The 24,993-nt window shown below is 48.5% G+C and overlaps 1 long non-coding RNA gene across 1 annotated transcript in view; it reads right to left on the reverse strand.

Annotated features, from left to right (window-relative positions):
* Positions 1–2,637, reverse strand: part of LOC139244055 (uncharacterized) — a 52,912-nt gene extending 50,275 nt beyond the window's left edge. The window contains exon 1 of the long non-coding RNA XR_011589852.1: positions 2,570–2,637. This is a non-coding gene — a long non-coding RNA (uncharacterized lncRNA). The remainder of the gene's footprint in view (positions 1–2,569) is intronic.
* Between the last annotated feature and the right edge of the window lie 22,356 nt (positions 2,638–24,993).

The following is a 24,993-nucleotide window of genomic DNA, read 5'->3' on the forward strand; positions in this document are numbered from 1 at the left end:
CTCATCTATCTTCTTCCAAGTAGCATTGGTCTATCACCTGAAACAATCCACAATGGTAAATTGCACACCACGCCATCATGGGATACACTTACATCCGCACTACCAACAACTGATATCAGTTCCTTGGTGTAGTCATGCAGCTTTGCCTGAACTGGGACCAGCTTGGGTCGTTCTGCTTGATCTTTCCATAGCCTCTCAAAGGCTTTCTGGCTCATTACTAATTGACTCGCCCCCTGTGTCCACTTCCATGAAGACTGGAACGCCATTTATCTGAACTTCCATTATCACTGGAGGACAATCTGTGGTGCAGGTATATACTCCATACACTTCGTCCTGGGACTGAACTGCCTCTTTAGCCATCTCCTCGTAATCCGTGCTGGATTCACAGCCACCTGCTGACTCCTCTTCCACGTGGTGAGTCACAGCTCTTTTGCACATTCGCTGGAGGTGGCCCTTTGTGCTGCAACCTTTGCACACATAGGGCCCAAGTTTCCACACGATAAAAAACGGGCGCCCCTCCGAGCTGGGCGCCCGTTTATCGCGCCTAAAACGGCGCCTAAAAAAAAACTCGCAATTCTGGCGCGTTCTGCAGCTCCTTGTCTGCCTGGCGCGGTGCCCAGGGGGGCGGAGCCTACACTCGCGCCGATTTTGTAAGTTGGAGGGGGCGGGTACTATTTAAATTATTTTTCTTTCCTGCCAGCAACGCTGCGCATGCGCGTTGGAGCGTTCGCGCATGCTCAGTGTGAAAAAAACATTGGCACTCGGCCATTTTTGTAGTTCTTTGTAGCTGTTTAATTTTTTAAATTTTTTTAAATAAAAGCACATTAGCACTTGCAGCCTTCTCACTGTCTCCTTCCTCCCCCCCCCGCGGGAACGAAACGGCTGTTTAATTCCCCCCGCTCCCCTCCACAGGAACGAACGGCTGTTCCCTTCTCCCCCCGCTCCCGCGGGAACGAACGGCTGCAGAATTCTCCGTGCCTGAAGCACTTTCACACAGGTAGGAAGATGGTTTATTTAATCTTTTCTTTGCTTATAAATGTTTATTCAGGTTGGATTTATTTGTATAATATTTGTAGAAGTATAAATAAGGATTTATTGTAGAATTTAATGAGTTCCCTTCCCCCCTCCCCCCCACCTCGTTCTGGACGCCTAATTTGTAACCTGCGCCTGATTTTTTAATGTGTAGAACAGGTTTTTTCAGTTCAACAAAAATCTTCACTTGCTCCATTCTACTTTAGTTTGGAGTATGTTTTCACTGTGGAAACTTTCAAATCAGGCGTCAGTGGCCGGACACGCCCCCTTTTGAAGAAAAAATTCTGTTCCAAAGTAGAACTGTTTTACCTGACTAGAACTGCAGAAAAAAAAATGTGGAGAATTGCGATTTCTAAGATAGCCCGTTCTCCACCAGTTGCTCCTCAAAATCAGGCGCAAATCATGTGGAAACTTGGGCCCATAGTCTCTGAACCGACACTGATGAGCCCTGTGATTACATCTGCAACGCCAGCATATGCTACTCGACTTACGTTTGCACCCCTCGGCGGACTCTGAGTTAAAGGACTCGGGGACCTGTACGCTCTGCCTTGGGCAGATTCACGTTCAAGAGTTCTGCCTGTGAAAGGCGCAATTCTAGTTACAGTACTTGCCGGGTTTGAGTCCTGAGAGTGAGTCATCATCTGCTTGGAGCTGCAGCTTGAGGTCATGAACGCCAGGCTGATGCTGATGGCCTTCTGCAGAGTGACGGTGGTTTCAGCAGACAGTAGCCTGTGAAGAAGGGCCTCATGACCGATGCCAATTACGAAGACGTCCCGCAATGCATTGGTGAGGGATGCGCCGAATTCACACGGTCCTGCTAGCCTCCTGAGGTCGGCAGCTTACTTTGCGATTCCCTGGCCCTCGGGGCGGCAGTGTGTATAAAATCGATGCCTGGCCGTGAGGATGTTCTCCTTTGGTTTGGGTTGGTCCCGAATTAGCACTTTCAGTTCCTCGTATGACTTGATCGTTGTTTTCTCTGGTGCTCACAAGTCCCTGACGAAGCCAGAGACCGCGGGCCCACAACTGGTCAACAGGATAGCTCTGCGCTTATCTGCCAGTGTGGCTGGATCATCGCCTACCACGTCGTTTGCTACGAAATATTGGTCGAGCTCCGTAAAGGCTTCCCAATCTTCACCCTCTGAGAACTTTTCTAATGCACCAACGTTAGTCATTTTTGCATGCAAGTTTGTAATCTCGTCACCAGTTGTTATGTCTTTTAATACCCTTATGAATGACTCCAAGAGGTCTAGTATTGTACTTGTGCTGTTGTGACCTTAGTCCCATTTATTGTAACTCCAGAGTGAGGTACAAGCATGGTGGGCAGCCTTTTATACTGGGCCCTGCACACCTATGCAGGTGACCCTCAGGTCTCCCACGCAGTGCTCTCTGGTGGCACACCTTATGTGACTATACAGTTCGTATACATGGTCGACATACATGACATTATCAATCCACCTGATCCCAATGTCAGCATTCAGATAGTTTCCGGTATGAATAATTGGAGATCAAATGTCTCTCTGATGGTTATTAAACTTACTCTCCTTCAGCTGTGAAATGTCAGTCCTAAGTTGAGCGAGTAAGCCTCTTGTCTCCTCAGACGATCCTGTAACTGAAAGAGGAACAATACTGTAGATCGTGTGGCACTGCTTATAGAGCAAGATCAATTTTGCTTTTGAATTATGAGTTTTTCACAGGAGAAAACAGGCAAAACTATTTCCGCTGGTTGTGGAGTTGGGAACTAGAGGGCCTCAATTGAAGATGATCACCGACACAGTGAAGGGAGAGGTTCGGAACTGTTTTATGCAAACTGTTTTTAAGACATGGAATTCCCGACCAGAAATAGTGATGGAAGCTGAATCCAGATCAGAATCCAGCTATTAAAAGGGACTTGATTAGATATTTCAAAAATAATATTTCGAAGGGTATGGAGAAGGGGCAGGTGAAAGAGACAGCGTGGACAGCTCTCTCTGAGAACCAGCTCACGTGATGGGCTGAATGGCCTCCTCCTGTGCTGTAAAAATCTATTGATTTTAATTGTACTGTACATGTACACTCCTTTATTATCTATTTAATTTTCTTCACTGGGAATTCCCCCAATGTGTTCACAGCATAAAAATCTGTAATGCTTTCATAATCGGTTCCTGGGAAATGTGAACCAATCAAATCTACTTGTACTTGATTGGTTCAAAATTTGAACCAATCAAAACACACGTCAGTGTCAAATGCACTAGAGATCAATCCTTGAAGAATGAGCAGATCGTCCGAAAAACTAGAGACTAGAGATTAAATGAATGTCATTTAACACTTACTGTTACTCTTTATCTGGGAAAGGTCCATCTTGAAATCAGCCACTGACGCTTTCATTTCACCAAACATCTGTGGAACTGAAATGGAAGAAAAGCTTTAGATCTCAACCCAGAAAAACACTGCAGCACAGGCTAGAATAGCTTGTACACAAATGGCAGCTAAGAGGCTGTTCTGGTGCTAGATTGGAGTTTAATGATATCGTTAATAGGCTAATTATTCTTGCTGGTAGTTGACTTTGATGTTGCCTCTTACACAAAGTCAGGATGTGTATTCCTTTGAGAGTTCTGAACGCACAACACAATTGTGAGGAGGACATGGTAAATGCACAGGTTTTCGGGCTGAAATCGGATACAGAGATAAGGAAAGGCTCGGTCATGAATGGATTAAAATACGAATATGAGAATTTTAAATTGGAGGCATTGGGGGACCTGGAGCCAATGTAGTTCAGCAAGGACAGGGGTGATAAGTAAGTGAGACTTGGGATGTGGGACATGATATGGGCAGAAGAGTTTTGGATGAGTTGAAGGTTACCGAGAGTGCAACATTGGAGGCTGGGCAGGGGAACAGCTGAGTCTGGAGGGGCAGAGACATGGATGAGGGTCTCTGCAGCAGGTGGTGGGTGATGTTACAGAAGTGGAAGTAGGCAATCTCCGTGATGCAAAGGATATGGGGTTGGAAGCTCAACTCGGGGTCCAATAGAATGCTGAGGTTGTGAACATTTTGGGTCAGCCTGAAACAATGATCCTGATAATAACTTGTGTTTGGAGCGGGGGCTGCGATATCGGGTGGGAAACCGAGAAGGAATTTCAGTCCGTCTGTCCGTGGCATTTTAACATAGCCACCTCTTTATCATTTTACTTCCGGGTTTGGCGTTGAATGTGCGGTACCGGGAGTGGTGTGGGCCCACCTGACATTATCCCAACTCGAGTATTTAAAGATCCAATCCAAAGATGGAATTTGGAGGAGTTGGGAGATTTTGCATAGAGACAGCCATCGTACAAGATGGGTTCAGGACCCACAAAGGCTGTGCCTCACTTTAATGATGCATCGCTCGATGTACGGAGAATGCTGTCAGGAGCCAGAGAGAGGTCCTATTTGCCAGCAACAGACAGAAGAAACCATCTGCTGGCAGAAAGGAGGCATGGCTGGAGGTGGCCCAGGAGGTCAGCAGCAGCAGCATTGTGCCATGCTCCTGGATTCAGTGCAGAAAGTGCTACAATAACCTAACCAGGTCAGGAAAGGTGAGTAAGTTCCACATTCACCGACATCCTGTTGTGCACATTATCTCCCACCAACGCCCCCCCCCCTCCCCACCCCACTCTACCTTGTCAAGCCTACTCCATTACTATACTCCTCACTCCGACCTACCTTGCGAGGACACCCATTAAAGAAGCAGTAGCAGGACATTTGGAAAAGCAAAATTCGGTCAGGCAGAGTCAGTGTGGATTTATGAAGTGGAAATCATGTTTGACAAATTTGCTGGAATTCTTTGAGGATGTAACGAACAGGGTGGATAAAGGGGAACCAGTGGATGTGGTGTATTTGGATTTCCAGAAGGCATTTGATAAGATGCCACATAAAAGGTTACTGCACAAGATAAAAGATTACGGGGTTCGGGGTAATATATCAGCATGGATAGAGGATTGGCTAACGAACAGAAAACAGAGAGTAGGGACAAATGGTTCATTCTCGGGTTGGCAATCAGTAACCAGTGGGGTGCCGCAGGGATCAGTGCTGGGACCCCAACTAATTACAATCTATGTTAATGACTTGGAGGAAGGGACTGAGTGTGACGTAGTCAAGTTTGCTGACGATACAATGATGGGAGGAAAAGCAATGTGTGAGGAGGACACACAAAATCTGCAAAAGGACATTGACAGGCTCAGTGTGTGAGCAAAATTTTGGCAGATGGAGTATAATGTTGGAAAGTGTGAGGTCATGCACTTGGGCAGAAAAAAATCAAAGAGCAAGTTATTATTTAAATGGAGAAAGATTGCAAAGTGCTGCAATACAGTGGGACCTGGGGGTACTTGTGCATGAAACACAAAAGGTTAGTATGCAGGTGCAGCAAGTGATCAGGAAGGTCAGTGGTATCTTGGCCTTTATTGCAAAGGGGATGGAGTATAAAAGCAGTGAAGTCTTGCTACAGTTTTACAGGGTATTGGTGAGGCCACACTTGGAATACTGCATGCAGTTTTGGTTTCCATATTTACGAAAGGACATGCTTGCTTTGGGGAGAGTTCAGAGAAGGTTCAGTAGGTTCCGGAGATGGCTTGCATCCAAGGTGTTGTGCATGGAGAAAGAGTCAGATTGAACACTGTGAGCTCAAAGTAAAGTGTGACCGTAGTCCTTTATTGCAGGTCTCCAGAGAGCCTGTCCAACCTGTGAAGCCTTCTTAAATACATGTGCTCCCACGGGATTATGGGATCCCTTGGGACTCCAGGGGATGAGCCCTCTGGTGGCTGTACAGAGCAAATACAAGTACACACACAATAACACCACTCCCCGCCGCCCCCCCCACCAAAGTCAATAGTGTAACTATTTACAATGTGAGTCGATCTGGGGCCCTTCTTGTCCTGGTTGATCATCTCGGTGTGAAAGCTGGTGTTGTTAAATCATTTTTTGGGCCCTCGCTGGGCTGCTGTGCAGCTGGCCTTGCTGGGCTGCCTGGTGTGTTGGGCCCTACTGGGCTGCTGTGGATGATGGGTTCTGCTTCGTGGTCAACCGTGGTGCTGGTTGCCACTGATGTGTATGTTGGGGGATCAAAAAAGGTAGGGTACAAGGTGGGTTGCTCAGGATAGTACGTGAATCTGAGTTTGGTTTGGTCCAAGTGTTTCCGGTGAATGAGTCCATTTGAAAGTTTGACCCGAAACACCCTGCTCCCCTCTTTGGCCACGACAGTGCCGGGAAGCCACTTGGGACCTTGTCCGTAATTTAATACAAATACAGGATCATTGACTTCAATCTCGCATGACACATTTGCGCTATCATGGTATGCACTTTGTTGAAGCCACCTGCTCTCTACCTGTTCATGTAGATCAGGGTGAACTAATGAGAGCCTTGTCTTAAGTGCTCTTTTCATGAGCAGTCCAGCAGGTGGGATCCCAGTGAGCGAGTGGGGTCTCATGCGGTAGCTAAGCAGGACTCGGGAAAGGCGAGTCTGCAGTGAGCCTTCAGTTACCTTCTTCAAGTCTTGCTTGATGGTTTGCACTGCTCTCTCTGCCTGACCATTGGACGCTGGTTAAACGGGGCAGATGTGACATGTTTAATCCCATTACGGGTCATGAATTCTTTGAACTCAGCACTGGTAGAACATGGCCCATTGTCGCTCACCAGGACATCGGGTAGGCCGTTTGTGGCAAACATGGCCCGCAGGCTTTCCGTAGTGGCAGCGGATGTGCTAGCCGACATTATCTCACATTCAATCCACTTGGAGTATGCATCTACAACCACAAGGAACATTTTACCCAAGAACGGGCCTGTATAGTCGACGTGTACCCCAGAACATGGTTTGGAGGGCCATGACCATAAACTTAGCGACGCTTCCCTGGGTACATTGCTTAACTGCGAGCATGTATTACATCTGTGAATGCAGGACTCTAAGTCCGCATCGATACCTGGCCACCACACATGGTATCTGGCTATCGCTTTCATCATTACGATGCCTGGGTGGGTACTGTGGAGGTCATTGATGAAGGTACCTCTGCCCTTCTTGGGGACCACTACTCGATTGCCCTACAGAAGGCAGTCTGCCTGTCTTGACATTTCATCTTTGCACCGCTGAAACAGCTTTATCTCTTCCTGCATTTCCACTGGGACACTGGACCAGCTCCCGTGAAGCACACAGCTTTTGACTAGAGATAATAAGGGGTCCTAGCTTGTCCAGGTTTTGATCTGTTGGGTAGTGATGGGTGATTGCTCACTCTCAAATGTTTCTATAACCATGGCTAGATCTGCGGGCTGCGCCATTTCCACCAATGGCAGCCTACTGAGAGCATCGGTGCAGTTTTCTGTGCCTGACCTGTGGCGGATGGTGTAGTTGTATGCGGACATCGTGAGCGCCCATCTCTGGATGCGGGCCAATGCGTTGGTATTTATCCCTTTACTCTCGGAAAACAGGGATACAAGTGGCTTATGGTCCGTTTCCAATTCGAATTTTCGGCCAAACAAGCATTGATGCATTTTCTTTACACCATAAACACAAGCTAATGCTTCTTTCTCAATCAGGCTATAGGCTCTCTCAGCCTTAGACCGACTCCTGGATGCATAAGCAACTGTTGCAGTTTCCCGAAATCATTAGCTTGTTGCAATACACACCCGACGCTATATGACGACGCATCACATGCCAGTATCAAACACTTACATGGATCATACAACACAAGCAATTTGTTTGAGCATAACAATTTTCTCGCTTTTACAAAGGCATTTTCTTGGCTTTTTCCCCAAACCCATTCATCCCCTTTTCATAGTAAGACATGCAGTGGCTCAAACAGTGTGCTGAGACCCGGTAAGAAGGTACTAAAGTAGTTCAGGAGTCCCAGAAACGACCGCAGCTCCATCACGTTCTGTGGTCTCGGTGCATTCTCGATTGCCTCCATCTTCGCGTTGGTGGTCGTGATGCTGTCCGCCGCAATCCTCCTTCCCAGGAACTCCACTTCAGGTGCCAGGAAACGCACTTCGAGTGTTTTAACCTGAGCCCCACGTGGTTGAGTCAACTAAGAATCTCCTCCAGGTTCTGCAGATGCTCGACTGTGTTCCGACCTGTGACCAAGATGTCGTCCTGGAAGACCACGGAGTAAGGGACCGACTTCAGTAAACTCTCCATGTTTCTCTGGAATATCTCCGCTGCCGATCAGATTCCAAACGAGCATCTGTTATAAACAAAAAGACCTTTGTGCGTGTTGATGCAGGTGAGGGCCTTCGCTGATTCCTCCAGTTCCTGCGTCATGTAGGCTGAAGTCAGATCCAGCTTCATGAACGTCTTTCCTCCCGCCAGCGTTGCAACGAGGTCGTTGGCCTTTGGTAGTGGGTATTGGTCATGCAAGGAGAAACGATTGATAGTTACTTTGCAATCGCCACAGATTCTGATGGTGCCGTCTCTCTTGAGGACTGTGAAGATAGGATTGGCCCACTCGTTGAACTCGATCGGAGAAATGATGCCCTCTCTTTGCAGCCGGTCTAGCTCGATCTCAACCGTTTCTCTCATCATGAACGGTACTGCTCTCGCCTTTTGATGGATGGGTCGCGCCCCCGGAATTAGGTGGATCAGCACTTTTTCTCTTTTGAATTTCCCGATGCCTGGTTCAAACAGCGAAGGAAATTTATTCAAGACCTGGGCACATGAAGTTTCGTCAGCGGGCGATAGCGCTCTGATGCCTTCTTAGTTCCATTGTATCTTTCCCAGCCAGCTCCTGCCGAGTAGCGTGGGACCATCGCCCGGTACAATCCAGAGTGGTAGCTTGTGCACCGCTCCATCGTAGGGGACCTTTACGGTAGCACTGCCGATTACAGGAATCAGTTCTTTTGTGTAAGTTCTTAGTTTCGTGCGAACTGGAGTTAAGACTGGCCTTGAGGCCTTGTTGCACCACAACCTTTCACAAATCTTTTTTTCCCATGATGGACTGGTTTACGCCGTGTCCAGCTCCATTGACACCGGAAGTCCATTTACTTCAAAGTTCAGCATTATCGGGGGACAATTCATGGTGAATGTGTGCACTCCATGTACCTCTGCCTCCTCGATCTGAGGCTCTGGTTCGTTGTGATCCTCCGTGGCTCTGTCCTCCTCTGCAACATGGTGGTTTTCAGGTTTAACAGGCTTTGCAGCTCGCCTGTACACTCGTTGGAGGTGTCCCATTGTTCCACAGCCCTTGCAAACATACTCTTTGAATCGGCATGAATGGAAACGATGATCTCCCCCGCAGTGTCAACAAGGTGTTAATGGCCTTGCATTCATCCTCATTGATGGTGGACTCTGAGACATCTGCGGATGTGCAGCTGCAGGTATGTGTGACCTGCCCTGTACGTTACGATTCGAAAACAACATCACTTTGTTCACAGTACTTGTAGCAGCACTTGTGTGCTGAGAGATTTGCTTCGTATTGTAACTGGTGGTATTGCTTCGTATGGCTTCATATGGCTATGGCCTTACTCAAGGTTGGGGTCTCGACAGTCAACAATTTGCGAAGTATGGTTTCGTGGCCAAGTACGAAAAAGTCTCTGAGCATGTACTCCAAATGTCCTTCACATTCGCAATGTCCTGCAAGGCGTCTTAGCTTGGCGACATAACTCGCCACTTCCTGGCCTTCAGACCTTTTGTAGGTGTAGAACCAGCACCTCGCCATCAGAACGCTTTCCTTTGGGTTCAAATGCTCTCGGACTAGTGTGCGTAAATCGTCGTACAATTTCTTCATGTGTTTCGCTGGAGTGAGCAGATTCTTCATGAGGCCATACGTTGGTGCCCCACAGACAGTGAGAAGGATCACCCTTCATTTGGCAGCACTCTCTTCCCCATCTAGCTCATTGGCCACGAAGTATTGGTTGAGTCGCTGCACAAAAGTTTCCCAATCATCTCCCTCTGACAATTTCTCCAGGATGCCCACTGTTCTCTGCATCTTTGGGTTTGTTATCTGTATCTCATCGCCAGTTGCTGTGTATGGAGAAAGAGTCAGTCTGAACACTATGAGCTCAAAGTAAAGTGTGATCCTAGTCTTTTATTGCAGGTCTCCAGAGTGCTTCTCCAACCTGTGAAGCCTCCTTAAACACCTGTGCTCCCAAGGGATTATGGGATCCCTTGGGACTCCAGGGGATGAGCCCTCTGGTGGCTATACAGAGTAAATACAAGTATACATATATAATACTCGGGTCATCAGAGAAGTCGCGACAGGGACTGTGGATGCATTGGTTGTAATTTACCAAAATTCTCTGGATTCTGGGGAAGTCCCAACAGATTGGAAAACTGCAAATGTAACGCACCTATTTAAAAAAGGAGGCAGACAAAAAGCAGGAAACTATAGACCAGCTAGCCTAACATCTGTGATTGGGAAAATGTTGGAGTCCATTATTAAAGAAGCAGTAGCAGGACATTTAGATAAGCAAAATTCGGTCAGGCAGAGTCAGCATGGATTTATGAAGGGGAAGTCATGTTTGACAAATTTGCTGGAGTTCTTTGAAGATGTAACGAACAGGGTGGATAAAGGGGAACCAGTGGATGTGGTGCATTTGGACTTCCAGAAGACATTTGACAAGGTGCCACATAAAAGGTTACTGCACAAGATCAAAGTTCACGGGGTTGGGGATAATATATTAGCATGGATAGAGGATTGGCTAACTAACAGAAAACAGAAAGTCGGGATAAATGGTTCATTCTCTGGTTGGCAACCAGTAACTAGTGAGGTGTCGCAGGGATCAGTGCTGGGACCCCAACTTTTTACAATCTATATTCACGACTTGGAAGAAGGGACTGAGTGTAAGCCAAGTTTGCTGACGATACAAAGAACTGCAAAAGCTTCTATAAATATGTGAAGAGAAAAAGATTAGTGAAGACAAATGTGGGTCCCTTGCAGTCGGATTCAGGTGAATTTATAATGGGGAAGAAAGAAATGGCAGACCAATTGAACAAATACTTCGGTTCTGTCTTCACGAAGGAAGACATGAATAACCTTCCAAATGTACGAGGGACAGTGGGTCTAGTGAGAAGGAGGAACTCAAGGATATCCTTATTTGGCAGGAAATTGTGTTAGGGAAATTGATGGGATTGAAGGCTGATAAATCCCCGGCGCCTGATAGTCTGCATCCCAGAGTACTTAAGGAAGTGGCCCTCGGAATAGTGTATGCATTAGTGATCATTTTCCAACAGTCCTTCGACTCTGGATCAGTTCCTATGGACTGGAGGGTAGCTAATGTAGCACCACTTTTTAAAAAAGGAGGGAGAGAGAAAACGGGTAATTATAGACCGGTTGGCCTGATATCAGTAGTGGGGAAAATGTTGGAATCAATCATTAAGGATGAAATAGCAGCGCATTTGGAAAGCAGTGACAGGATCGGTCCAAGTCGGCATGGATTTATGAAAGGGAAACCATGCTTGCCGAATCTTCTGGAATTTTTTGAGGATGTAACTAGCAGAGTAGACAAGGGAGAACCAGTGGATGTGGTGTACTTGGACTTTCAGAAGGCTTTTGACAAGTTCCCGCACAAGAGATTGGTGTGCAAAGTCAAAGCGCATGATATTGGGGTAAGTACTGATGTGGATAGAGAACTGGTTGGCAGACAGGAAGCAGAGAGTCGGGATAAACGGGTCCTTTTCAGAATGGCAGGCAGTGACTAGTGGAGTGCCGCAGGGCTCAGTGCTGGGACCCCAGCTCTTTACTATATACATTAACGATTTGGATGAAGGAATTGAGTGTAATATCTCCAAGTTTGCAGGTGACACTAAACTGGATGGTGGTGTGAGCTGTGAGGGGGACACTAAGAGGCTGCAGGGTGACTTGGACAGATTAGGTGAATGGGCAAATGCATGGCAGATGCAGTATAATGTGGATAAATGTGAGGTTATCCATTTTGGGGGCAAAAACACGAAGGCAGAATATTAGCTGAATGGCGGCAGATTAGGAAAAGTGGAGGTGCAACGAGACCTGGGTGTCATAGTTCATCAGTCATTGAAGGTTGGCATGCAGGTACAACAGGCGGTGAAGAAGGCAAATGGTATGTTGGCCTTCATAGCTAAGGGATTTGAATATAGGAGCAGGGAGGTCTTACTGCAGTTGTACAGGGCCTTAGTGAGGCCTCACCTGGAATATTGTGTTCAGTTTTGGTCTCCAAATCTGAGGGAGGATGTTCTTGCTATTGAGGGAGTACAGCAAAGGTTCACCAGACTAACTCCAGGGATGGCTGGACTGTCATATGAGGAGAGACTGGATCAACTGGGTCTTTTTTCACTGGAGTTTAGAAGGATGAGAGGGGATCTCATAGAAATGTATAAGTTTCTGACGGACTGGACAGGTTAGATGCGGGAAGAATGTTCCTGATGTTGGGGAAATCCAGAACCAGGGGGCATAGTCTTAGGATAAGGGGTTGGCCATTTAGGATGGAGATGAGGACAAACTTCTTCACTCAGAGAGTTGTTAACCTGTGGAATTCCCTGCCGCAGAGAGTTGTTGATGCCAGTTCATTGGATATATTCAAGAAGGAGTTAGATATGGCCCTTACGGCTCAGGAGATCAATGGGTATGGAGAGAAAGCAGGAAAGGGGTACTGAAGGAATGATCAACTGTGATCTTATTGAATGGCGGTGCAGGCCCGAGGGGCTGAATGCCCTACTCTTGCGCCTATTTTCTATGTTTCTATGGGAGGAAAAGAAATGTGTGAGGACACAAAAATCTGCAAAAGGACATCGACAGTTTAAGTGAGTGGGCAAAAATTTGACAGATGGAGTATAATGTTGGAAAGTGTGAGGTCATGCACTTTGGCAGAAAAAAATCAAAGATCAAGTTATTATTTAAATGGAGAAAGATTGCAAAGTGCCACAGTACAGCGGGACCTGTGGGTACTTGTGCATGAAACGCAAAAGGATAGTATGCAGATACAGCAAGTGATCAGGAAGGCGAATGGTATCTTGGCCTTTATTGCAAAGCGGATGGAGTATAAAAACAGGGAAGTCTTGCTACAGCTCTATAAGGTATTGGTGAGGCCACACCTGAAATACTGCGTACAGTTTTGGTTTCCATATTTACGAAAGGATATACTTGCTTTGGAGGCAGTTGAGAGAAGGTTCACTCGGTTGGTTCCGGGGATGAGGGTGTTGACTTATGAAGAAAGGTTAAGTAGGTTGGGCCTCTACTCATTGGAATTCAGAAGAATGAGAGGTGTTCTTATCGAAACATATAAGATTATGAGGGGGCTTGACAGGGTGGATGCAGAGAGGATGTTTCCACTGATGGGGGAGACTAGAACGAGAGGGCATGATCTTAGAATATGGGGCCGCCCATTTAAAACAGAGATGAGGAGAAATTTCTTCTCTCAGAGATTTGTAAATCTGTGGAACTCGCTGCCTCAGAGAGCTGTGGAAGCCGGGACATTGAATAAATTTAAGACAGAAATAGACAGTTTCTTGAATGATATGGGGGATAAGAGATTATGGTAAGTGGGCAGGGAAGTGGACCTGAGTCCATGATCAGATCAGCCATGATCGTATTAAATGGCGGAGCAGGCTCGAGGGGCCCTATAGCCTTTTCTCCTATTTCTTATGTTCTTATGTTCTCATTCTATGCCCTTCCTCACATCCCATCTATCCATCCATCACTTGACTCCCTCTGAGATAAACCGACAACTTCCCTCTGTGCCTCTCCTGGAACCCTCCGAAAGGCCATCAAGGCACTCATCGCTGCCTCTTCACGAGAAGCAACCTCAACTATCCCATCCTACGGTAGGAGATCAGAAAGGTCTAGGAGGCATTGGAGGAGCATCGTTTGGTCAACCGTGTCAAAGGCTGCAGGCAGGTCGAGAAGGACGAAGGATAGTTTGTCTTGTCACAGTCACATAGGATGTCATTTGTGACTTTGATGGGAACCCGTTACAGTACTGTGATGGGCGAAAACCTGATTGGAGGGATTCAAACGTGGAGTTCTGGGGAAGATGACACAAATTAGGGAGGCAACAATACATTCAAGTACTTTGGAGAGGAAAGGGCGGTTGGAGATGGGCTGGTAGCTTGCAAGAACGGAGAGCCAAGGGTTGTTTTTTTTGAGGAGGGGATGATGACAGCAGATTTGAAGTACCTGAAGCGAGCGAACCGTTCATAATGTCAGCTAACTAAGGCCAGGAAGGGAAGTTGGGTGGTCAGCAGTTTAGTGGCAATCGAGTCGAGGGAGCAGGAAGTGGGTCTCCTGGACAAGATGAGCTGGGAGAGGGCATGAGAGAGATCGGAGAGAAACTAAAGAAAGATGCGAGTTCAGGGCGAGGGCAGTTGGGAACCTTTGAGGAAGTTTGGTCCAGTGAAGCTAAACTTACAAAAGCATATTGCATTGTTGATGTGAGTGTGCTTCCTTATGCTAATATTAGTTCAGTTTTTCAAGAATAGATGCCAGTTGAATTTTGAAACCCAACTCATGATCTCACCTGTGTTTTGTGAGATTAGGCTGGATAGCTCTTGGTCGGCCGGCACGGACACGATGGGCCGAAATGGCCTCCTTCTGTATTGTAAATTTCTATGATTCTATACTCTCTCAAGGACCTACCCACCCAGCTCGCCCAATGGGGGCTAATCTTGCGAACCTCCTCCTGGTCAAACTCACTCCTCCCTGTGCTGACCCTGTGGACTCTGACAGTGGATCAGTCATCACCGACTCGCTTCGCATTACCCTCTGTCTGTTCATTTGTGAACACGGCCCTTGTCTTCCATGAGATTATCGTGAATGATTACATCACCATCATGGTCTTGACGGAAAGCTGACTGAGGGATCATGACAGCTTACCCTGAAATGAAGCCTACCTGTCTGGCTATAGGTTCCACCACTTGCCCCGCTCAGACCACCATTGTGGCGGTGTGGCTCTCCACCAAATCACACCTTGGTCTGTCCCCCGACTCCTCTGGTACTTTCTCCTTCTTTGAGCATCTCACCTCGTTCCACCCCCCTCACATCTCATTTAAAATTCTCGTTCTCCACCACCCAGCCAAGTACCATAAACATTTTATCAGCGAGATTATCTTTAGTGCTCTCTCCCTCAGCCTCTGCACCAAGCAATTTCTCATCCCCAATGATTTTAACCTCCGTCTCAATCCATCATGTTTTCTCTCCTATGATTTCACTACCCTCCTCCCTTAATCTCTTTCTCCACATAAACTCCCCAACACATATCCACGTCCTTGGTCTCACCTTGATCTCTCGTGGCCTCGCTACTCCCATCGTGTCACTCACATATAAGGCCATCTCTGACCACTTCCTTGTATTGCTCTCCACCACATCACCCCCTCCCCCCCCTGACCCCCGCTCCCCCTGCCCCAGGCCCGCCCTGACCCTACTTCCTTCTGTGTCCGCCCCGGGAAAAAAACTCTCACCCACATCACTTACAACTGCACTTACAAAATCCAAACTGTCCAGCCTTTGGCCCTCGATTCAATCTGACATTTCTGCAGCTACCGACCTGCTCAACCACACCCTGACCACCACCGTTGATGCTCCCGTCTCTGTTAAAACCATTACACTCCCACCCTGTCCGTTCTGCCTGGTACTTGAATGGATATGGCAGACAACTGGTTTAGCCATTCACTCTCCGATATGGCTGGACCACATCAAGCATTATCGGGTTTTGCTCTCGCCTTCCAAAACTGATCACTATTCCAGGATCAATATGTAGCTGATATTGTTAACGGTTCTCCTCGGGTATTGTCTCCCTTTCCTCAAAAAAACCAATTCTGGACTCAACGAGCTTGCAAACTTCCTGCCCATCTCCATCCTCCCTTTCCCTTCCAGAGTCTTTCATCGTGTTGTCGCCTCCCCCGGAGCTCCAGGTTTGAATCCCTCCAATCAGGTTTCCACCACTGCCACAGAACCAAAACAGCTTTTATCAAAGTTACAAATGACAGCCTTTGTGACGGTGGCAAAGATAAACTTTCCCTTCTTGAGCAGCCTGCAGATTTTGACACGGTTGACCACTCCATCCTCCTCCAACGCCTTCCCACCTTCATCCAGCTGGGTGGGACTGCACTCGCCTGCTTCCATTCTTATCCAGCTAATTGTAGCCAGAGAGTCACCTGCAATGGATTCTCTTCCCATTCCCACATCGTTACCTCTGGTGTCCTCCAAGGATCTATCCTTGGCCCCCTCCTATTTCTCATCCTTATGCTGCCCTTCAGCGACATCATCCAAAAACACAGCATCAGTTTCCACATGTATGCTGTGACAGCCAGCTCTACCTCACTTCTCTTGACCCCTCCATGGTCTCTAAGTTGTCAGACTGCTTATCTGACATCCAATACTTAATAAGCTGAAATTTCCTGCAATTAAATATTTGGATTTTCCTGAGTCTCACCCACACAGTGCGGAGCGACCCGGGATATGGTGGGAAACCCGCAAGTGTGGAGTGACTTCACAGATCGTGTGCGACTTCAGGGGTGGGTTCCCTGAGTGGTGGGCTGGCTTCCAGTCGTGTGGGAAACTCAGAGAAGGAGACCGCAGCAACAGGTAAGTGGTGGGCCCAGGATAGTGGGGACAGGGGTTCCAATCCCTGTGTCCGGGGTTAGGGGGGGTGCGGGCGGTAATTGTTCCTGGCGCAGAGTATGATCCCTCGGGAGATCGGATCCCTGACCCCGGGGGGGCGGGGGGTGTGGGGGGAGTGTTCCAGGCCCGGGCTATGATCCCTCGGGAGGTCGGATCCCTGACCCCGGGGGGGTGGGGGGAGGGGCTGCGGGCGGTAAGTGTTCCAGGCCCAGGGTATGACCCCTCGGGAGGTTGGATTGCTGACCCCAGAGGGGTGGGAGTGTTCCAGGCCCAGGGTATGACCCCTCGGGATGTCGGATCCCTGACCCCGGGGGTGCGGGAGGGGTGATGTGTTCCACGCCCAGGGTATGACCCCTCGGGAGGTCGGATCCCTGACCCTGGGGGGGTGGGTGTGTTCCAGGCCCAGGGTATGACCCCTCGGGATGTCGGATCCCTGACCCCGGGGGTGCGGGGGGGGTGGGTGTGTTCCAGGCCCAGGGTATGACCCCTCGGGATGTCGGATCCCTGACCCGGGGTTGGGGTGTTGCGGGCTGATGCTGGGGAAGCGGGGGGGTCAGGAGTAAGCGTTCCTGCTCCTCCCGTCCCATCAGCATTGCTCCCTGAGGCTGAGGCCGCCTCATTGCAGCTACCCGGAATCCCAAGCCCCGGGATCTCAGCCGTCTGCAGTAAAACTGGCCAAGTTGGTTAAAGTAGAGGCTTCAGGCCTCATTATAATATTTAAATTGCCAACCCTCCTCTTGGCAGTGGGTTGGCCCCATGCCCCTATCCCACCTCGGTGAAAGTGGGCGGGTTGGAGGCTGATTGGGGTCGGCTTTTACATTTGTTTCAACTTTCATTTCCAACCCACCCACTCTTACCACAGAAAATTCCGGCCACAATCTCCGTTCGCTTGCCACTGACTCCATCCTTCTCCATAGCATCAGAGGCTGAACCAGACTGATCGCAACTTTGGTGTCATATTTCATCCTGAAATTAGCTTCCGACCACATATCTGCGCCGTAACTAAGACAGCCGATTTCCACCTCCATAACATCGCCTGTCTCCGCCCTTGCCTCAGCTCATCCATGCTGAAACCCTCATCCATGCCTATGTTACCTGGAGACTTGACTATTCCAACGCACTCCTGGTCGGCCTCCCACATTCTACCCTGCGTAAACTTGAGATCATCCAAAAGTCGGCTGCCTGTGTCCTAACTCACACCAAGTCCTGCTCACCCATCACCCCTGTGCTCGCTGACCTACATTGGTTCCCAGTTCAGCAACAGCTCGATTTTAAAATTTTCATCCTTGTTTTCAAATCCCTCCATGGCCTCGCCCCTCCCAATGTCTATAATCTCCATCAGCCCCACAACTCCCCGAGCTATCTACACTCCTCTATTTCTGCCCTCTTGGGCATCCCTAATTTTAAATGCTTAATTATTGGCAGCCGTACCTTCTGTTGCCTCGGCCCTAAGCTCTGGAATTGCCTCCGTAAACCTCTTTGCCTCTCTACATCTCCTTTTTCCGTTCAGATGCTCCTTGAAACCTACCTTTTTGGCCACGTTTTTGGTCATCTGCCCTAATATCTCCTTATGTGGCTTAGAGTCAAATTTTGTTTGATAACGCTTCTGTGAAGCAACTCGGACCGTCTTACTATGTTTAAGGCAGTATATAAACACAAGTTATTGTTGTTGTTGTTGTGATCGGGATGGGAAGGTGGGTCATGAGCTTTGCCCCGAGGGATGGCCTGGGTGGGAAGGAAGAGAAGGATGCGGCAGCGAAGGCTGCTACTTGTAAGGAGGCAGTGACGGGTTCCTCAATAGACCCTTCGACAGAGGCACAGGGGAAAGCTGTGGGCTTATCCAAAGGGGGATCAAACCTGACAGTGCCAGGACAGTAGGCTGGGTTGGAGAAGGAATTGAGGGGTCAAATGACATTTGAAAAATGAAAGGTGACATGACTGGGTGATAGGAAGGGGAGTAGACAGGAGAGCAGGGAGGAGCGAAGAGACAAAAATGGAGATGGAAGTAATGGGCTTGGGTTTGATATGTGGGGATGTGAAGAGCTGCAAAGAGAATGGAGAGAGAGTCCTTGGCCCAAAGCTCCCGTTGACCCTTTGAGGGGACAGAAGTGCAGCGGGGCGGGACTTCTCGCTGCTCTTTTTCTGTCTCCTTGATCCTTTCCCAAATCCTGTGGATGGGGTCATTGGGATATCCAAGGTGGGCACACACAGCTGTAGTTCCCCAATGGAGGTGTCCACCGCACTGAGCAGGTGAACTGAGGAGCAGCTCCCTGCAACTCCATGACAAGGCCCAGAGGCTAAAAGCAAAGATAAATGTTTGAAAATGTTGTCCTGCCCGTGTGGGATCAGAGGGTAAACTCTGTGAAGGTAATCAGTCCCTTCAGGATCAATCACCTCCGTGTTCATTATTCATGGGACTTCTTCAGGACACAACTGGACCCGTGTCCGCTCTCAGCAGTGTGCCTGTCACTGGGTCTATCGGGCACAATGGGCAGAATTCCTGGGCGTGTCCTGGAAAGCCCCAGACATGCCCCCAGTCAGTGCGATGTAACGGGGCAGGTCTGAGTGGGGCAGCCCCTCCATTGAGCACAGTTTCCCAGGGAAGTTGAAATGGCCTTCACACGAATAGCAGCCAGCAGTCACATTGCAGTTCTTCACATCTCCACAGATCAGAATCTACCCTCGTAAATCCTTTTAAAAGGGAATTAGACTTTTCGGAAAAAGAGGAAGATTGCAAAGAGTGCGGGGTGCAAACAGCGATGGGATTAGAACAGGTGGCTGATGTGGCTCAATAGGCTCTGCCCAGTCAGTTATTAAAATAGTTTAGCCTTCTTTTGTACATCACAGGACTCCAAATTACATTTATTCATGAGGCTCCCGTCTGAGTCCAACAAGTGCCTCAACCACCCAAGAAAACATCAGCATTAAAATGTCCGCGGGCCAGTGAACGAGCAGGAACTTTACTGCTTGGATTTATAACAGTCCAAAAAGTACTTCATTGGCTGAAAAGCACTTTGAGAGGTTCGGTGGTCTGAAAGATGTGATAAAAATCCAGGTCTTTTTTTCAGTCCCATTCCGTCCAGTTACTGTCGGGCAGAAGGAGGTAAGAGTCTCCCTAGTAGGGGCTGGATTTTCACTATGTTGCCGCCTATGTTTGTGCCCCAGGGGGCGGTAATGGAGGCGGGGATGGTTTCCGGGCGGCCGGCCAGCTCCCAGCGTCCCGCCGGGGGCACAGAGCAGCACTGCCTGGGAGCATTAAACCGGCATCCTTTGAAATCTGGCGCTTTCACCAAAAACCCTTTTCCTTCCTTTCAGGTGTAAAGGATTGCAAACTCCAACAACTGTTGGACACCAATGCCCCTCCGAAACCTTCTCCCCGACACTTCCCCCTGATCCCATCCCTTCTTCCAATCTCATCCCCTGCCATGTTTTCACTATCGCCTCTGACCTTCCTCTCTCTGACCCCGAACGATCAGTCCTCAGCAAAGGTCAGAGCTTCATCCCCTTACGCCCCTACCTCAATGAATTCCGAGCTCGGCACAATGCTGAGCTCTTTTCCGCCACCTTCGCCTTCGTGCCCACTTCTTCGGCCAGGAGTCTTCCCCCCACACAGCCGACCCTTTCTCACGCTTTCAGAAATCTCGCTCTACCTGGACCTCTCCCTCTGGCCTCGAACCCTCTCTAGACCTCTTCATTGCAAATTGCCGATGATACATCGGCCATCTTAATTTCTCTGCTCCCCTCACTCACTCACTCCAACCTACCTCTATCTGAACTTGCAGCAATCCGCTCGCTCAGATCCAACTCCAACCTTGTGAATAAACCTGCTGACAAGGGCGGCGCTGTTGTTTGGCAAACCGACCTCTACCTTGCAGAGGCTGATCGCCAACTCTCTGACACCTCCTCCGACCACCCCCTGAACCATGACCCCACTACTGATCGTCAAGCCATCATTTCCCAGACTGTCACTGACCTCATCTCCTCTGGAGATCTTCCCTCCACAGCCACCAACCTCATAGTTCCCCAACACCACACAGCCCACTTCTACCTCCTTCCTAAGATCCACAAACAGGACTGCCCCGGTAGACCCATTGTTTCAGCCTGTTCTTGCCACACAGAACTTATTTCTTCTTATCTCGACTCTATTTTCTTCTCCCCTTGTCCACTCTCGTCAACGCCCTCCGTCACTTTAACAGTTTCCAGTATCCTAGCCTCAACCATCTCGTTTTCACTATGGACGTCCAATCCTTCTACATTTCCATCCCCCACCAGGATGGCCTGAGGGCGCTCCGATTCTTCCTCGAGCAGAGGCCCAACCAGTCCCCATCCATCACCACCTTCCTCCGTCTGGCTGAACTTGTTCTCACATTGAACAACTTCTCCTTTAACTCCACTCACTTTCTCCAAATTAAAGGTGTTGCTATGGGAACCCGCATGGGTCCTATCTATGCCTTTTTGTGGGATATGTGGAACATTCTTTCTTCCAGTCCTACTCGGGTCCCCTCCCTCACCTCTTTTTCCGGTACATTGATGACTGTATCGGTGCCGTTTCCTGCTCTCGCCCTGAACTAGAAAATGTTATTCATTTTGCATCCAATTTCCACCCTTCCCTCACCTTCACATAATCCATCTCCGACTCTTCCCTTCCCTTCCTCGACTTTTCTGTCTCTATTTCTGGGGATAGACTTTCGACCAGTATCCACTAGAAGCCCACTGAATCCCACAGCTGCCTGGACTATACTTCCTCCCACCCCACATCCTGTAAGGACTCCATTCCATTCTCCCAGTTTCTCCGTCTCCGTTGCATCTGCTCTAATGACGCCACCTTTCACACTCATGCCTCTGATATGTCTTTTTCCTCAGCCGAGGATTCCCCTCCGTCGTGGCTACGATGGCCCTCGACCGTGCCCGTTCTATTTCCTGCATCTCTGCTCTCACCCCTTCCCCTCAGAACCATGAAAGGGTTCCCCTTGTCCTCAACTTTCACGCCATCAACCTGCACGTTCAATGGATCATCCTCCGCTATTTCCGCCACCTCCAGTGTGATCCCACTACCAGTCACATCTTCCCCTCCCCTCCCTTCTCAGAGGGAGCTCCGGGACACTTTGGTCCACACCGTAGTCACCCCCTGCAGCCCCTCCCCATCCCACAGCACCTTCCCGTGCAAGTGCAGGAGATGCAACACCTGACCTTTTACCTCCTCCCTTCCCACTATCCAGGACCCCAAATGCTCCTTCCAGGTGAAACTGATTTACATGTACTTCTTTCAATTTAGTACACTGTATTCGTTGCTCACAATGTGGTCTCCTCTACACTGGGAAGACCAAGCGTAGATTGGGTGACCGCTTTTCTGAACACCTCCATTCAGTGTGACCCTGAGCTTCTGGTCACCTGTCACTTTAATCCTTCACTCTACTCCCACTCTGATATCTCCATCCTCGGACTCCTCCACTGTTCCAGTGAAGCTCAGCGCAAGCTCGAGGAACAGCACCTCATCTTTCGTTGAGGCACTTTACCGCTTTCTGAACTCAAGATCAAGTTCAACAATTTCAGAGCATAACCTCTGGCCATCTTTGGCTGTCTTCCCCCCCCATCTTATGTTTTGTTCTTCTCCGTTTTTTTAATCTTTGTCTCTAATGGCAGCTGGTCATTACTCTGCCATTCACACCCTATCCCACCCTCCTGTATGGCTCAGAGATGTTGACCATATACAGTAGACACCTCAAATCTCTGGAGAAATACCACCAACGATGTCTCCACAAGATCCTGCAAATCCCCTGGGAGGACAGATGCACCAACGTTAGCATCCTCGATCAGGCCAACATCCCCAGCATCGAAGCACTGACCACACTCGACCAGCTCCGTTGGGCAGGCCACATTTGCATGCCTGACACAAGACACCCAAAGCAAGGCTCTACTTGGAACTCCTATACGGCAAGCGAGCCCCAGGTGGGCAGAGGGAACGATTCAAGGACACACCCAAAGCTTCCTTTATAAAATGCAACATCCCCACCAACACCTGGGAGTCCCTGGTCAAAGACCGCCCTAAGTGGAGGAAGTGCATCTGGGAGGGCGCTGAACAACTCGAGTCTCGTCGCCGAGAGCATACAGAAATCAAGCACAGGCAATGGAAGGAGCGTGCGGCAAACCTGTCCCGCCCACCCTTTCTTTCAACGACTGCCTGTCCCACCTGTGACAGAGACTGTAATTCCCGTATTGGACTGTTCAGTCACCCAAGAATTCACTTTCAGAGTGGAAGCAAGTCTTCCTCGATTTCGAGAGACTGCATATGATGATCCAGATTGACTTTTTTCTAACTTCTACTATTACCATTTCAATTCGACCCAACATCCCCTTTGTCTCTCTAATCTCTCCTGCCTTCCACCCTATCACAGACCTTCCCTTTTGTTCTTTCTCACTCTCCCCCTTTCAGTGCTTGAGAACCTGTACTTTTCGAACATTTGGCAATTCTGACGAAAGGTCGTCGACCTGAAATGTTAACTTTGTTTTTCTTTCCACAGATGCTGCTTGACCCGCTGAGATTTCCAGCATTGTCTGGTTTTATTTCAGATTCCAGCATCCACAGTATTTTGCTCGTACATTGAAATTTGCTGTGTGCTCACCGTATAGCGTCCCGTAGTGTGCCACGGTGGGACGGCCTGGAAAACCAGGTGATCAGAGCTGTCCCAGCAGCGGTGAGTGCTGGAATTGGTGAATGAGGTAAGTGTGATGGTTTTGTTTTGTTCTATTTTTGCGATGTAGCTTATTGTAGGGTGTTTAAGGTATTGGGAATGTTTGTTGTGCTTTCAGGTGCGATTTTTTTTTTTGCCACAGAATCCTCTCCTGGAGCACTCCGAGGCCGGCTCTTTGGCAATGGATTTTCAGTTGGTCAGCCGGCTTAAAAGAGGTGTAACGCCTCCCTTATCGCTCTGCCTCACACTCAGGGCCCAGCTGATGAATTTTGCTGACTGAGACGCAAACTGTACCCAGGCTCACTTTACCGCCCTGCCGCCATTACCACCCTGAAATGAGCAGAACCGAAAATCTAGCCCTATGTGTGTATCTTTGCTCTAATGCTGTAAGGAACTTCAACCCAGGAGTATAAGGATGTGACCAATTCCCTGTTCGACCAGTGAGCCTGTATTTACTACAAGGTGTGGTTATGTGTCCTGCCCCACACTGTCGAGTAGGATCACCTTTACTGTTACTGGTGCCCGGTCCCACTACTGAATTAATATTGGGCCAAATTTTGCTGGAGTGGGGCAACTCGCACCATGTGCCGTTAGTTGGACTTTTCCTGCCCCCTTCAGCTCAAAGGGTTTTTGTGCTGTAACTTGCTGGAAGTTCGAGCTCATAGCAGCGTGGCGAGGGCAAAGGGGCATCTAGGACCTGAGTGAAGGACGGGAACAACAGGTTAACTCCTTAACTAATGAGATTTAAACACAGAGAAATGAACTAGGAATGACTGAGAGTGAATTCAATGTCAGCAAAAGATCGGTTTAAGAGAGACAGAGGAAGGAGATAGGAAGGAAAAGTAGGAAAAAAATTAAATTTTAAATTTGACATTTTTAAAATCTCCAACAACAATTCACTAATTGACGGAATAAGATTCCAGACATTTAATTGTTCACTTTATAGACCAGGGAGGTTGACGAGCACTCATTAACAAATATCACATTGTTAACAGGGTACCTATGAAGAAACCTCAGGAAACTCACGGGGAGATTAAGGGCGAGATATCGTTTTTTGCGAAGGTAACGTCTGAGCAGCGCAAATCATCCAGGCTGTCCCTTCCCCGCCACAAGTTATTGGCCGATTTGTACATTAATAGTGGCGTGCGGCATTCACACAGTTACTGTTTCAGCAAATTCCGGCCCAGTACCTACATTATTAATACATGCTGCTTCATGCACATCGCTGTATTAGCTTTGATAACTGTCATTGCAGAATTCACAACAATAAGTTCCAAAGTTTAAAATATCACAAAACTTACACAGTATAACTGAAGTGCCAAGAATGACTACAGACAGCAGGATGGAGAGACCCAGGAGAATGTAGATGACCAGAGATGGCTGTTTTCCTCGGACAGGCTCGGCTGATCGCACACCATGTTCTGCAAAGTGTAAGTGCAAGTCATCACTGAAAGGATTAGAGGGAGCCATCTTGTGGAAAAGGCTCCAAACCTTTTCTCATTTGCACCTGGAGAAGAGGAAGAGGAGCCGAGACTTGTTGTCAACACTGGAGTTTTTAAACTTTGCACGACTGAGCCTATCGAACCCACATTTCTTCAATTCAAGGACATTCATCAACAACAGGTTAGAGATCTACACTGTGCAGGAAATTGAAGTGACGCAAGTTACAAACAGTCACAAAATATCATTTATTCAGGTAATCTGCAAAGTACAAGGAATAAAGACCCTTTGTTCATCTCACACCTCTA

This window comes from Pristiophorus japonicus, unplaced genomic scaffold (genome assembly GCF_044704955.1).
Source record: "Pristiophorus japonicus isolate sPriJap1 unplaced genomic scaffold, sPriJap1.hap1 HAP1_SCAFFOLD_201, whole genome shotgun sequence".
Classification (NCBI taxonomy): Eukaryota; Metazoa; Chordata; class Chondrichthyes; family Pristiophoridae; genus Pristiophorus; species Pristiophorus japonicus.